The sequence below is a fragment of the Tamandua tetradactyla genome, chromosome 14, assembly GCF_023851605.1.
Source record: "Tamandua tetradactyla isolate mTamTet1 chromosome 14, mTamTet1.pri, whole genome shotgun sequence".
NCBI classification, from domain to species: Eukaryota; Metazoa; Chordata; class Mammalia; order Pilosa; family Myrmecophagidae; genus Tamandua; species Tamandua tetradactyla.
The window spans coordinates 39,500,653-39,517,415 of NC_135340.1; the positions used below are offsets into that span (position 1 = coordinate 39,500,653).

Consider the following 16,763-nt stretch of genomic DNA (forward strand, 5'->3'; position numbering starts at 1 on the left):
TTAAGTTCAAAAACAGGCATTTCTTGAGGTAGATAATTCAATCTACCACTTATGAACAATTACATTTGACAAGGGTGTCAAGATTATGGAATGGGGAAAGAAAAGTCTGTTCGAGTAATGCTGCTGGGACAATTATTTGAAGAACCTTGTTTAACAGTTCTTGTAGGCAGGGTCTATTAGCATCAAACTTCTTCAGCTCTTGTTTCTCTAGAATATCTTGATTTGGCTTTGATTTTTAAGATAGTTTTGCTGAATATTGAATTATTGTTTGACAGTTACTTTATTCCCGCATGCTAAATGTGTATTCTTATTTCATTTCTTCTTTCTAAGTGATGGAGAATTATATTGTTAATCTCACAAGTCCTTTAACTAAGAAATCACTTCTCTCTTGCTGCTTTGAAAATTTTCTGTCTTTGTTTCAAACATTTTCATTATAAGGTGTTTTGATATGAATTTTTTTCCTTTATACATCTTGCAGTTCAGTAAGCTTCTTGAGTGCATATGCTTATATCTTTAGCAAACTTTTTAAGTTCTTAGAATTATCTTTTTAAATAATTTTTCTGTCCCTTTCTCTCTCCCTTTTCTCACTTTTGGGATTCTTTTTCTACCAGTATTGGTTTGCTTGATGGTGCTTCATTGATCTCTTAATCTCTTCAGATTTTTTATTCTCTTATCTTTCTAATTCTCAGACTGGATAATTTAAGTTGACCCATCTTCAGGTTTGCAGTTTAGTTCTCCTTTCTGCTCAAGAACACTCTTGAAACCCCCTAGTGAGATTTACATTTCAGTTATTGCATTTTTAGCTCCATAAATTCTCTTGGGTTCTTGTTCATAAATTCTAAATCTTTATTGACATTCTCTACTAATCTATACATTATTCTCTTGGTTTCATTTAACTCTTTGTCCATAGCTTCCTGTGGCTTTTTAGCAAATTTAAGGCAATGGGTTTAAAGTTTTAATTTTAGGGGATTCAGGGGTAGCAATATTTGTGTTCCTTCAGGGAAATTCTGTTCATTTCTCCTTTGAATGGTCTTTACACTTTAGTTTCTTTGTATTTTTTATGAAATTTTTGATGAAAATTGAATATTTTGAACATTACAATATAATAATTCTGGAAGTCAGTTTTCCCTCTTCTTCAGGATTTGTATTTGTTGGTGTTGTTGTTTGCTTAGAGATCTGTATTCATTTTCAAGTGTGATTTCTCGTGTCTCTGTACCTTTAGCTTGTGTTCAACTAGTGTTTTGACAGAAACTTCCATTAACACTAGTAGGAAGAAAAAAAATAATAGAGAGAAAGAAAGTGAAAGAGAGGTAAATATAAATCCAGCTCTCTCAGGCAAAGCTATATAGTTGCTAGTCTTCCCAATTTGACATGATTCTCTGGGAAAAATCTCTGTAAAATAGAACCTGAGCCAAAGAGCAGAAGTAGAAGGAGCCATCAAGTTTCAAATCCTTCCCATGAGGAGTGGACCTCTGGTCCATGAACTTAAGCCAGAAGAGTGTAGAAGCTGCTGTCCTCATGTGTTGACTCACCTGTGCAGTAAAAACTTATGCAACCCAGAATTTGGGAGAATAAGAGCAGCTTCTGTTTTAGATGTTACAGAAACTCAATGTTCTTGATGAGATTCCATCTATTTTCTTGAATAAATCATTCTCAATATATGTTATGCCTTTTGGTCAATTTTTAGAGACTTTAAATATCATTTGGGTGAGTTTTTTCCAGTTTTATAACTGTTTTTCTGGGAAAATGATCTCCCAATTTCCTCACTCTTCTATGAAGCTATTCTGGAGCACCTGCCTCTAGTTTATTTCTTTTTATTGCTTAGAAATAGTCCTTTGTAGGAATACATCATAATTGTTTATTCATTTTCAAGTGGAAGAACATTTGGGACACTTCCAACGTGGCAATTATAATTTAAACTGCTATGAACATTTGCTTATTTCTTCCTGTGGAACAGCCATAAATTGATTCATTTTTTTTAAATATGATAGCCTTGTTTGGTGTTTTTGAATTATGTATCCAAGAAAAACATTATTAAACTTAATCTTTCTTGTGCATGTGAAGTTGAACTAAAGAGGAACTTTTGATGAAGTTACATCAGTTAAGGTGTACCCCTATTACTGAGGTCTTTTTTTAGAACATCACAGAGTGAGGAGTCAAGGAGGTAGCAGCAAAAACTTGTAGGGCAACAGAACACAAAAGAGAGGGAAGAAGAAACAACCATGTTCACTGCCATCTAATGGAAAAGACAAGGAATTACAAAGAGAAATGGGCAGCCTGAAAATACTGACCTATTTCAGGAAATAAGCATTCTAACCTCACAAGCCATGAGCCAATGATTACGTGTATTAAGGCAACCCATTCTATTGTATTTATTTTAGGATCCAGGAAACAAAAATAACCTAGATAGCATTGGCTGCAAGCTCTATAACTCTGATTATGGCCAATAACTTATTTCCCAGTCACACAAGTAGTAGTTTCTTCAAAGCTGTGCATTTCCCATTGGCTACTTCCCTGTCCATACATTTTCAAGGGCAAAATAATTACAAAATATGCAAAATTTATATCTTCTAGTCCATTTACCCTACTTTTTCAAAATCTACATGCCCTGGAAGACATCATTTCTCCAGAATTTCAACAGGGTATTGTAGAAATATGGAGTCAATATACTTATTCCCTTTATAATATGTATTACTGAAAAAAGGAAATATGTTACTCTCTGTATTTTTTGTGCTTTTAAATAACGTGTTTTCAAAAAAAATGATTCCATCAGTAATTGAATGATGAACTAGTGAAACCTCAGATATGTAGAAAACTGGAGGAAATGGAGATTTTTTTGAAATGTTTTACTAGGTCAATTAAGGATAGTCAGGTATGTTGGTGATCTATATATAAAGCAGTCCCTGTGCTTCCACCTCTGGCAATGGGTAATGCCTTTGTTATGTAATGCGATAGAGAAGTCTGTGTTTGTGGAACACAAAAGAGTTCTCTAAATATCCTACATTTGAAGTACCACATGTGAGTGTTTACTCAAAAGATATTGTTGAGAAGACAAAGAATCAATCTTGGGCCCCCAGCAATGACCGAATCTTTCCAGCTATAAGAAAATGTAGGGTGGACTTTCTGAGGATTCTCTTTACTTTCTTTTTGAACCAATGTCACCTTCATAACTATAAAAATCATATTTTTACCGCTGCACTGAAGAAAAAAGAAAACTTTGCTTGATTTTCATACTTCAGTAACATCATTTTGCATCTCCAAAAACGATGGTCAATTTATTTTATGTTAGTTTGACATCCTTATGGCTGATTTTTATAATCTGGTTGTATTCTTCTTGAATTAACCAGCATGGGTCAAATAGTTGTACTTGAGAGAGAAACCTTGAAAACAGGTAGAAATAATCTGCTTTTATATAAAATGTATTTCAAACCTATGTAACTTGTTTAGAACCCACACAAGCACTCCAGAGTTTCTTCATGGTTGTCTTCATTTCTCTGTTTCACAGCATGTAGGTAACTGGATTCAAGATGGGAGTGATGATGGTGTAAAATACAGCAAGGAACTTATCCACAGAGTAGTTGCTGAAGGGCCAGATATGGATGAAAATGCATGGGCCAAAGAAGAGAATCACCACTGTAATGTGAGCAGTCAAGGTAGATCGGGCTTTGGACTGCCCACTAGAAGAATGGTTCTTAACAGTAATGAGGATAAGGCTGTAGGAGATAAGCAAAATTGTGAAACAGCTCAGGATATCACCCCACTGCAGGCAATGATGTCTATCTGTACATAATAAGTATCTATACAGGCAAGCTTAGTAACTATAGGAAGGTCACAGAAATTGCTGTCCACCACATTAGGACCACAGAATGGAAGGCTCACAACAAAAGGTATCTGAAGCCCTGCATGAAGTAAACCTAAGAGCCATGAGGCCACTACCAGCAAAACACACACCTTTTTGTTCATGATGGTCATGCAGTTTAGGGGCTTACAAATGGCCACATATATGTCATATGGCATAGAAACCAACAGTACCATTTCAACCCCACCCAGTAAGTGAAGGAGAAAGCTCTGAGTAAAGCATCCAGCAAAGGAAATGGTCTTATGCTTTTTAACCAAGTTCACAATCATTTTAGGGGTGGCAAAAGAAGCAAGGGTCATATCCACAAAGGAGAGGCTCCCAAGGAGAAAGTACATGGGGGTGTTCAGGTTTGGGGTAGAATACACTGTGACCACAATGACAAGGTTCCCCAAAACTGTAACTACATAGAAAATAGAGAAGAGTGGAAAGAGAAGAAACTGAATATGCTGTGAACTCGTGAGTCTTAGCAAAATGAATTGTGACACTTGAGACTGATTAACTTTCTCCATGGACTCCACTCTATGGTTTATGCTTGAATCGCCTGTAAAGAAAAACAAGAGAGCAATAATACCATGGGAATTTTTAAGTTTTTAATTTATTTTTGTTTGAACTGCGCTTCAGTATTCTCATTTGATTTTGAAATTTAATGTCATCCCCTGTTACCTCTAAGAGGGAGAAGATGAACTTAAACCTTGCACTTTGGAGAACTTAAACCCTAATTGATGTGTAAAAATCTAAGTATATAGCTTGTTTCTCCTAAGCAATCTATGAACCCAAAAGCTTATCCTTCACCTTCATAGGAGTAAGGAAACCCTCTCATCTTCAGGAGGTATGTTTTTGTGGCAGGTGGAATCCTATGGTCTGAAACTCTTGGAGATCAATGAGAATTTGCACAATTTCTTTAATGTTCAAATTTTTAGTGAATCTAGATGGTACAGTCTTCCCAAAAGTAAGTAAGTTCTGTTTTAGTTCTAATTTAGCCTCAGAGTTTTGAAGGGGCTATGATTCAGTAGATTTGGAACAGTGAGTGAAGTGAGGTTTTGAGTGCACCAAATTGTTATCTTTTCCCTCCACAATTCCCACCAATCACATAAGTGGGGTTCTGATTTGGACAGTCCTGGAAAGACTCTGTAGTGGACAATATTTCTCTCTGGTGACTATCCCCTCCCATTACCAGCTGTAGCTGAAACCCATTTATAAGACTCTGAAGTTGCAAAAGCACCTTGTGATTGTGCAGCAGGGTTGAATGTTCAGAGTCTCTGAGCAGCCCTATCAATTTTGAACCAAAGCCGCATACTATGGAATGAGAAAGAAAGGTGTAAATACAAACGATATCATCTGCAATATTTAAATGTCTTTGTTCCTGCTTTCTTCCTATGTCATATCCCATCCCAATAATAAAAACTGTATACATGAGTGACCAGATTTTCCAAATCGTTCATTGACCATTTTCCTCACTAGATTCCCATTCACATACATGCAAACCATCAGCACTGACCTGGAGTCGAGCAGGGGTAGCACCCATTCTAGGAGCCTCAGGCTGGAGAAAGTACTCTATTTACTTAATTCAGTGGAAAGGTGTACCATTGTGGTCCTTTATAGAGAATGATGCAGTGTGTTTGTGTGTGTGTATTTGTGTGACCTATTCCTGACTACTCAACCTGAGTAATAAATAGATAAATTACTCACACAGGCAAGAGTAAATAATCTATGAATTAAGATGTGAGAAGCAGAAGCATGGTGGTTGGAAAGAACACTGAACTAAAGATGGAAAACTGAGACTGAGAACCAACTCTGCCTTGAAAAGCTGTTTCATCTTTGCTTCTGGGCCTCAGTTTCTCCAGCAGAAAAACAAGATGATTGAACTCCATTTCTTACTTCCTTTCAAGGCCCCAAACTAGTGAGTCTATTATTCAATCCCCATTTCAGGTTTTTATTGTTTATTAACTAATTTAATTTTGAATTTTTAATTTAATTAACTTTGAATTAACCTATAAGTATCAGCTACAGATAAAGCTAAAGTGGCATATTTTGTCTAAAATTTCTTTGTGAAAAACTTTTTACCTTCATTCTTATGTAGTGTTTCCTTCCTGATTGTGACATTTTCTTTATTCTAGATCAATACCATACTTTTTTGAACTTAATTTCCTACTGCACAGTTTTGCTTCCTAATACTAATGTCACTTGGACATTTATTTGTGCTTATCCTTCCCTAAAACTGCACCAATCCCTAAAATGGCTCTCCATTTTAAATATTTCAAAAATTTTAAACTGTGCAGAAACATTAGAAACAGTTTTCCAGTTATTAGTATTTATTGGAAGGTAATAATATGGGTGTGCTATAATATTTTCATGGCAACAGTTTTACATATATAATAAATAAGTAGTGTAAGTATCCTTCAATTAGGACTTACAATCATAAACAAACTAAGAGGGAATCAAAGGATATAATATTGCAGAATTTATAAAGTGAAGCTTGCAAAAAATGTATCAGGACTTGTAAAATATTCACATCTCTAAAATAAAGACAAAGAGAGTTTGTAAAACATGGTTCCATATATCACAATATTGTAAACATATGTAATATATACACTTATCATAAATGAATAATATTAACATGCATAAGATAATGGAAAAATAGCAACTGTTAACAAAAAGATTTTATCTGTTCAGTTATTGGTAAATAGTGAATAAAGAAATTCTAATCCAAAATACACTTTTCTGGGATTCTCATGTTACCTTAGAAAGTTTATTGTCAGGTTTATATCTTTGGAATAAGAGAATATTCAACAGAAATCTCAAAATGAAGAATATTAAAACAGAGTCCTTAAGTTTATTTTATATTCCTTAACTGAGTTTTGTTCTAAGTTATTGCAATACATATAATTCTGTAAATAATTTGCTCATAAGAATCAGTGGATGTTTGTAAACAATCACTGCTTTGGCTAAAGGGATAATAACTTGGGATCTCAGAATAAATTGAGAGTGGCTTGTTTATGAAGATTAATTTCAAAAAGGTTCTTATTAACTTTACATGATATCTTCCATGAAAATCAAATATACTTTTGTGCAAACTCAAAAAAACAAACTTATTATTAGATATGGTATTTTGTAATGAAGTTACTTAAAGATGGTTTGTGACAGGTGTATAAATAAAATTCCAGGGAGACCAAATGAAATAAGGTATGAATATGCTTTGTGAGGTTGAAATCTTATACAAACAAGACTAAGATTATTATTTAGTATATTTGACATGAGTGCCTTCTTTATGTGTAGGCTAAAGCTTGTTTTATGCATTGAAGGCAGGGAAGTCATTGAATAGTAAACGTGAAAACAATATCATCAGAAGGTATCAATGGAAGATGGCTTCTGGGATCTTGAAGGCAGTTTTACTGATACAGGAGGACCAGGCATGGATGGTAGAGGGATATGGTTTTGTTTGGGACTTAGGCAAATAAGGATAAATCCCAGGAGCCTGAGTCACAGATGGTGGGTCATAAGCAGGGTGGCTGTGGAAATATGAAATTGATGTATGTGGTGCATTTGAAGAAGTAGGTTATGTCACCACAATAATCTAGAGTCTGCAGCTGTAAGGAATGCCACATGCATTTATCTGTTACAACATGACAGCAGGCTTTATGACATGCAGAGCCTCTCTTTTGATATAAGGTTTGTTTTATTACTCAGAAAAATAGTCATTATTTTTTAATTAATATTAATATCTTCTAGTACATGAAAGGCTGAGAATGTCAGGGGGAACTGAACATTTTGCTTTCAATTCCAAAGTGGAGAGGCTGCAACCACTAGCTCCTGTAAATTCTAGCTATGGTTAATTGTTCTGCATTTTATCTGTACTCAAAATTTATTTACTCCTGGCTAAAATATAGTGTAATTCCCAAGTTAAATATTTTAAGGATTAAAGCATTTTGTGAACAAGGGTGAGAAAGAAGTGTGCAGAGAATGCAAAGCTGCAGGTTAACAAGTGACATGAGAAATGAGAAGTCGACACAATAAAATTCTAATAGTAGTAATACATGAAGTCCCATTGTCCAAGGAAACAGAAGTAGATCTGCTGTAAAGAATCATTCAAGCTGTTGATACTATGACATTTCTTTACACTGTTGTGTTAATCAAAGAGGGAGTGTTTGTGGGTTATGAACTCTAACATTAATTAGCACAGCAGCCTAGTGGAGGAAATACAGCTTACACTTAATGATTGATAAGCAAATAAAAAATATAGATTTCAAGAGCCCACTCATATGGACTACTGGAGTTCAGAGAAGTAAAAGGGAGGTGTTCACTGATGAGATCTTCTTCTTGCAAATTAGTTTTCCTAATTTGGAAAGAAATAAAACCTCACTAATTAGCCTGAAAATAAATTACCAAAAATTTGACAAAGATTTATAATATCCTAGGCCTTTTGTTCAAAACCCCACTATAATAGAGTTATACTATTTTGTCACATCTATTTACTTGCCTCTGGACCAATGCACTTAAATACTTCCATTTTCTTGCCACTTCTTCTTCAGCTTCAATTCTGGTACCCTACATGAATGATCCCCATTCTTAAAATTGTCAGACAAAGTCATTCTCACTATACAAAACATCTCATTAAAGCATTAATGGAAGGTGAGTTATCCATGGGGTTAGTCAAATTTGTAGAAGTCTCCAAATATGACTATCCAATGGACCATACATCTCTGCTTTCATTCTCTTGCATAATTCCCCTGTCTTTGTATTTGGGCTGACCTATTTATTTGTCCTTGACCCATAGAATGTTATGGAAGTAATGTTGTTTGACTTTTAAACTATAGTCAGAAAAAGTTCTGAAGCTTCTGCTGCACTTCTTAGAATATTTGCTCTTGAGTCATTTAATGTGGAACTCAGCCACCATCCTATGAGATTCCCACCTACCTAGAGAAGCCACATATAGAGGCTCTGCTCAGCACTCAGCATTCGACTGAACCCCTGGAGACAGACAACATTATTTCCCCCATGTGATTAAACTTGGAAATCTAGCCCAATCAAGCTCTAGGATGACTCTAGCCTTCAAACTATCATATGCCTGAAACTGCCATATAGGCCCAAGTAAATCATCTATCTGAACTTAATTAACTTTTTACAGAACTGAGAGGTAATACTAAATGTTTTAAATTACTAAACTTTGTACTAACTTTTTAGAAAGCAGTAAATAATCAGACCAAGTCTCTGGAGAAGAGCTTGTAGTTGAATTATTTCTCTGCATATACCCCATAGTCACTTAATTCAACCTTCCTTCTGCTGCTGTTCAAATCTTCTCCCCATGACTGGTGGTACTAGAGGCTCCAGTACCCCTACTATGACTGCAGAGCAAAGCAGCTTCCTTTCTGAAGAGGGAATGATTAGTCCAGTCAACTAATACATGCATTACAACAAAAAAGTATCTGCTGCGACCAAAATCAGTGAAAATGTATTTCATAAGCCATTTCAGAAAATCATACAAGTTATTTGCTCCCTGATAATCATGTGGTCAATACAATTATGGCTTATTATTTGAATTTCTATTCCATGTAGAATATCTCTGCATACCCAACTCTTTATGACTCACTCTATTAGATTGAATTTATTCCAGGACTTCTCATCATTAATGACACATTGGGCTGGATAGTTCTCTACTGTAGGAGGCTGCTCTGTATCTAGTGGGCGATTAAGAAGAATCTGGCTCCTACCTATTACATGATATTAGCACTTCTTCAATCATGTCAATCAAAAACTTCTAAATATTGCCAAATATCCCCTGGTAGGCAAAATCACCTGTGCTCAAAAATCATAGCCTTATCCTTTTGACTTGTCTTAGTTATTCTATTTCTCTTTATATTAGTTGTATTTCCATAAATATGGTCTGTATCTTTAATGAGTTATTATGACATGGAAAATTATTCTCTCTATTGTTTCATATATATGACCTTTTGCTTGCCAGTTTCAGAGTATATGAGAGAGAATCCAGGAATGGAGAGGACTAGGAGAAAGACTGGTCTTGGACAGGAATCACAGCCTTCTCAGAGTACCAAGAGGTACTCCACACACAGATCTAAAAGCTTTGGCCTGAGGTGTCTGTTTGTAAAATTCTGAGGTTATGGCTTAATTTGACCCAGGAGACTTTGGGCACTTCACGTTGTGATTCTTTTTGTTGAATTATGTTCCTCCTTTGGAAAGTATTTTCTGCTGCATTTGTCTTTAGAATCACAACCAAAGCTCAAGGGTGACACAGGAACTGTTTACCTAGATGAAAACAAGTTTTTTCTTAATTCATTCTGTGTTAAAAAAACAAATTCGAGGTAGTACAGGTAAAAATTAAAAAGTCAAATATTAACAGTTAAAAAGTAAATTTAGAAAAATGTTGTAGGTACTAGGAAATTGTTTAAAAGAATTTAGGATACTCATAAAATACAGACATATCTCACAAAGTATATTTAAAAAGGTTAAATAATATTATAACACAGTAAAATGGCATAGCTTGAGAATATTAAGTATAAGGGATTTCAAAGTATATGGAAAGGGCAGTGCAGCGGTGGCTCAGTGGTAGAATTCTTGCCTGCCATGTTAGAAACCCGGGTTCAATTGCCAGAGCCTGCCCATCTCCCCCTATATATATATATTTTTTTTATTTATATATTTATGTACTATATATATTATATATATCATTTATATATATTTATATATGTATGTAATGTTAACAATTAAAATTCACAATATAAATGACTCTTCTTAACTGTTTCTTTGTTAAGGGAGCCATGCAAAATTTATAATGTATATGTAAATGAATAGTTATTTCACAGAACAGGAACTTTCAATAACAGATAAACTAAGGGGGAAGAATGTATAATCTCATTAATAGTCAGAAAAATATAAAATGAAATAACCAGGGTATAGCGTTTCTCACACATCTGAAAGCAAAATGTTGAATACAGTTAACACTCATCGTTGATGTGGCATGATGAAATGAGTACTCATACTACAACTAATTTTACTTTTGAAATAGGTTTGTTACTAGCCATTAAAATGAAAAACACCTGCTCTCTAGAAATGACTAGTTGCTGGTAGTCTATTACATGGGCATGTGAATATAACAGTATGGAAAGAACAGCATGTATAAGTATATGTCTGCAAACACTACTTTCACCCTGTTTGGGGGCTATAAAGGATTGGGGGGAGCAAAGGTAAATGCTCACCTCTAAGAAAGTAGTAGAACACAGCTTGTTATATTTGTAACGTGGGATTTTGTATAGCATTTTTTAAAGTAAATCAGAAAATAATCTATTGACCTTGAAGAACATCCATGATATAATGTTAAGTGAGAAAAAGTGGCTCTAACATATACACATGGTGTTATTGCATTTCCTGTGCTTACATGATAATAAAAATACTCTATATCAGGCTGTTCACATTGATTTGTGGAGTGGCTGAATGTAGTATAAAGGAAAAGGAATGGTATGGGAAAGAAAAGTAAGGAAATAACAGAAAGAAAATGAAAAATTATTTAAGAAGTAGAAAACTGACCATGCTTATGGATAAAGAATAAAAGCACATTTTTGAAACATAAAAAGTAAATTCTTTGATACTCATACATTATTATTTCCAATTTTTTACTGAATTCTAAAACTTTCCTATAATGTCTTCAACAGGTTATATAAATGTTGGGGAAAATGTACTTATTTCCAAAAAATTATTTTAAATACTCCTAATAAATAAGCTTTTATGTTATGAAATGCGAGGCACCCCAGTTCATACTGGACAAAATTTCTTGCCCTGATGTATTTTCACCTTTGGTGGGGAGCCCAGCACTAAGTCAAGAGCTTAAGTAAAGGTACTCCATAATACATTCTATGATTATACAAGATGATGATGATGAGATAAAAAGAATGGAGAGGTTTATTAGACCAGAGACATGTGTGAAGGCCTTGTGTAAAATCTGAGAGTTGATATCAGAGTATGTGCCTTTGCTGCAATATTTTAAGATAACTTCAAATGAGTCCCTTCAGGCTCTATCCCAGACATATACACCTCCTGCTTCAATAGCTCACAGCTCCAAGGGTAGAATGCACTACATTCCATGTCCACCATCCCATCCCCACTGGCTAGAGCTTCACTTTTATCCCCATTACCCTCCTAGCAATGGTGGAGGGATTTTATTTCTATACAACCTTGCTAATGCTTGTAATATTCCTTTTTCTTTGTTTGTAGTCATCCTGATCAGAGTGATATGACATCTCATTAAAGTTTTGTTAATTCTTCTTATTGGTACATATGACATATACACAAAGAAAAGAAAGAAAAAGCAGTGATTTTCAAAGTACATTTCAACAAGTAGTTACAGAACAGATTTCAGAGTTTGTTTTGGGTTACCATTCCACTATTTCAGATTTTTCTTTCTAGCTGCTCCAAAATACTGGAGGATAAAAGAAGTATTTTTTAATTTCCCATGAAAAATTAGAAATATACAAAAAAGCAATAAATTTCAAAACACATTGCAACAATTAGTTGTAGAACAGTTTTCAGAATTTGGAATGGGTTGCAGTTCCACAATTTAAAATCCCTAATTCTAGCTCCTCTAAGATACTGGAGACTAAAAGAAGTATCAGTATAATGATTCAGAAATTATACTTGTTTGTTAAACCTTATCTTCTCTGTATATCTCCACCATCAACTTTGATCTTTCTCCCACTCTTTAGGGGTATTTAGGCTATGCCCATTCTAACTTTTTCATGCTGGAAGGGGATTTAAATAATATGGGATAGGGGATGGAACCAGTTAATGTTCTGGGGAGGCTGACTTCTCCATGTTTTAAGATTCATAAAGTAACCCTAGTGCATGGAAGTTTTGTAGAACCTTATATATTGCTCTATATATTCTTTAGGATTGCTTGGAATGGTTTTGATTAGAGTTTGCCAAATTATGATAGGTAGCAATGTCTAACTGAAGCTCGCCTAAGAGTGATCTCCAGAGTAGCTTCTCATATCATTTGAACTCTCTCAGCCACTGCTGCTTTATTTTTACACTTTTTACCCCTTTTGGTCAGGATGGCATTGTTCCCATGGTACAAGGGCCAGATTCATCTCTGGAAGTCACCTCCCTTGCCACCAAGGAGAATTTCACCTCTAGATGTCAGGTCCCATGTACTACTGCCTTTTGAGGGACAATGTGGCTTGGTACAGAATTCTTGGCTGGAAGTTTTTCTCTTTCAGAATCTTAAATACATCATACCACTGCTTTCTCACCTCCATAGTGCCAGTTGAGAAGCCCAAACTCTGTCTTATGTGGTTTCACTGTATGTATTTGATTGTTTTGCTCTTGCTGGTTTCAGGATTTTCTTCTCTTCAACCTTTGACAGACTGACTAGTATGTGTTTTGGGGAGGACCTATTTGGATTTATTCTATTTGGAGTTTGTTGGGCTTCTTTGGTTTGCATATTTATTTATGTCCTTTAGAAGGGTTGAGAAGTCTATTCCCATAAGCTCTTCCACTAATTTTCATAGCCCTTTACTCTTCCCCTTCTGGGACACTGATGATTCTTAGACTTGTGTACTTTGTTTTGCCCATCATTTTCCTGAGATCCAATTCAAAATCTTTCCATCTTTTTTACCATTTACTCTTTTGTGTGTTTGAATCAGTTGTTCTATCTTCTATTTCAGTCATTCTTTCTTCTGCATTTTCAAATCTTCCGTGGTGTGTCTCCAGTATATATTTTACTTGGTCTACAACATTTTTTATCTCTGTGATATCTGCTATTTTCTATGTATTCTTTTAAATTCCTCTTTATCCTCTTCTAGTGTTTTCTTGAGTTCATTGTGTCATCAATCACCTGACTGATTTTATTTAGTAAAGTTAGATGAACATATTTGATTATTGTTCCAAGGTCTGTATCTCCTCTGTTGTTTTAATTTGGTCATTAGGCTGTGCTATATCTTTCTGCATCTTGATATGCTTAGTGATCTTCTGTTGCCTTTGAAGGATGTAAATATCTTGATAGATTTACTTTAGATATTGATTTTCCTCAGTAGTCTAAAGCTTTGTATTTGCAAGATTGATGTGGGGCAGGGTGGGGGTGGGGCACAACAGTTTAGTGATGGGTTGCACCACTGGAATAGGCACAGGTTGGGGGTACTACATTGATACCTGAGAGCATGGAATTCATAGTGCAGGGTTGTGGAGGTGTGGTGAAGAGTCCACGGGGGTGGGGTGCAGCTTATGCAGGCCTTAGAGCACAGTAGCAGGATGCAGCATGAAGGACACAGACGTAGGGTGTGGTAGGAGGTAAATGGAGGGCCTGTGCAGATAGACAGGGGCTGGTGCACGTGCAGGATGTAGGTAGATGCATGGAATGTGGGGTTCATGGATATCAGGGTGTAGGGTAGGTGGCCACAGAAGTGGAGGTCTCATTGAGGTTTGCTTGTTTTTTTTTGTTTTGTTTTGCTTTTTGCTTGGGAAGACTCCAGGAATTGAACACAGGTTTCAGGCATGGCAGGCGAGAATTTTGCCTGTTGAACCACCATGTCTTCTCCCACTCCACTGAGTGTTTTTTTTTATCCATTCTGTTTTGATGTGCATTTTCCTAATAATTAATGATAGTGAATAACTTTTGTGCTTCTTGATATTTGCATATTTACCTTATGGAAATATCAAACTCATGCTCTTTGCCCATTTTAAAATTGGGTTGTTGAACTTTTTGTTGTTTTGTTGCAAGTTCTTTATATTTTATGGATACTAGACACTTTAGCATTTATTATTTGCAAATAGTGTTTCATATTATATAGGTTTTCTTTTCTATTTTTTGGTAATGACCTTTGAGGCAGAAAAGTTTTAATTTTGAAGAAATCTAATTTTTCTATTTTTCTTTTGTTGCTTGCGCTTTTGTGTTATATCTAAGAATTAATTGTCTAATCCAAGACCATGAAGACTTACCACTATATTTTCTTCTAATAAGTTTTTGGCTTTAACTCTTGTATTTGGATGTTGCCCCATTTTGAGTTAATCATATATGGTGGAAGATTGTGATCAAATTCATTCCTTTATATGTGGCCTCAAGTAATCTGGACTAAAGCACTCCATATAACATTTTCTGTAAGGAGGTTATTTGGAATGAAGTCTGTTAGCTCTTGTTTATCAGGGAATATCTTTATTTCTTCCTTATTATTGGGATAATTTTTCAGGGTACAGAATTCCTGGTTGACAATTTTTTCAGCATGGTAAAATTTTCTTCCCACTTCTTTCCTACTTGTTTTGTTTGGGATTTAAATTAAGCAGTTCATCTAATTGGCAAATGTTTGTACATGAGAATTCACTTTTCTCTTGCTGCTTTAAAAAGTGTATATGTCATTTTCTTTCAAGAATTTGGTTAAATGCATTTCAATGTGTATCTCTTTTCCTTTATATGTCTTGGAATACATTAAGCTTCTTGGATTTGTAGGTTTATGTTCTTATCAAATTGGGTAACTTTTTCTTCCATCATTTCTTTAGATATTCTTTCTGCTCTTTTTTCTCTCTCTCCTCTCACTTTGTGAATCCCACTATGCCTATGTTGATATAATTGATGGTGCCTTACAGTTCTATGGGCTCTGTTAATTTTTCTTTATTCTTTCATTAATTGACACAACTTCAAGTTTGCTGATTCTTTATGTCACATGTGGAAATCTGCTATTGTAATTCTCCAATCAGTTTTTTCATTTCAGTCATTGTACTTTTTGCTCTAAAATTTCCCTTGGGTCACTTTTTGCAATATCTAACACTTTATGATTTTCTATTTGTTTCTACACTGTTCTCTTGGTTTCCTTTAGCTTTTTATCCACAGTTTCTGTTAGCTTTTGAACATATTTAAGGCAATTGACTTAGAGTTGTTTTCTTGTGCATACTGTATCTGTCTTCCCTAAAAAGATTTCTGTAAGTTATTCTTGTAAATGGGTTATAGATTTTTGTTTCTTCATATGCTTTGTTAATTTTTTTTGTTCAAAACTTAACATTTTAAATATTGCAATAGGGTATATCTGGAAATTATATTTTCCCCTTCTCCAGGTTTTCTATAGTCTTAGTGACCTTCATTGTGTTTATCGATGAATATTCTTTTTCATGTGTGTTCTCTAATGTTCCTGTACCTTTCACTTACGTTTGGCAAGTATTTTGGCATGGATTTCCTTTAACATCAAGAGGAAAAAGGAAAAAATATATATGAGAAAGAGCAGAAAAAATTAATGAACAATATAAAAATAATGTGTCTTCTGGTGTTTGTGGATTGACTGTTTCTGGACACTCCTCCAATGCTTAGTGAGGCCATTGACAACCTAACCTAAATTAAAAAAAAAAAACAGAAAAAATATATTCCCAGCTTTTCCTTTTATCTTTACCCTAGCTGTATCTTTATACACAGAGTGTGTTTCTGGTAAGTAGCATAAATTTAGGTCTGTATTTCTAATGTATGTTGGTCATTTTCTTATTTTCTGATCTCTTTTGTTGGCTTTGGTATCAGAGTAATACTGCCTCCATTAAATGTTAAAAGTGATACATATTCCTCCATTGTGAAAATTGATATTATTTCTTTCTTAAATAATTGGGAGAATTCATCAGTGAATTCTTCTGGCATGAGATTTTCTTTCTTGAAGTGTTTTTAATAACTAATGCAATCTGTTTGCTTCTTATAGATCTTATCATATTTTTCATTTTTTTGGAAGTAGCTTTTGGTAATTTGTGTCTTTCAGGACATTTTTCTATTTCATGTAAGTTATCTAGTTTGTCGTCAAACAGCAAATATACAATTCCTATATAATACTTTTTATTTCTGTATGAGTGATAGAGATTTCCCACACTCTGATCTGTATTGTTTTCAACGATGGGCCTGGGGCATGGATTTCCCATATTCCACTCCAAATATGTT

At 34.7% G+C, this 16,763-nt stretch overlaps 1 pseudogene; it reads right to left on the minus strand.

Moving 5' to 3' along the window:
• Positions 1–3,430: 3,430 nt before the first annotated feature.
• LOC143654981 (olfactory receptor 4K17-like) lies at positions 3,431–4,368 on the minus strand (annotated as a pseudogene).
• Between the last annotated feature and the right edge of the window lie 12,395 nt (positions 4,369–16,763).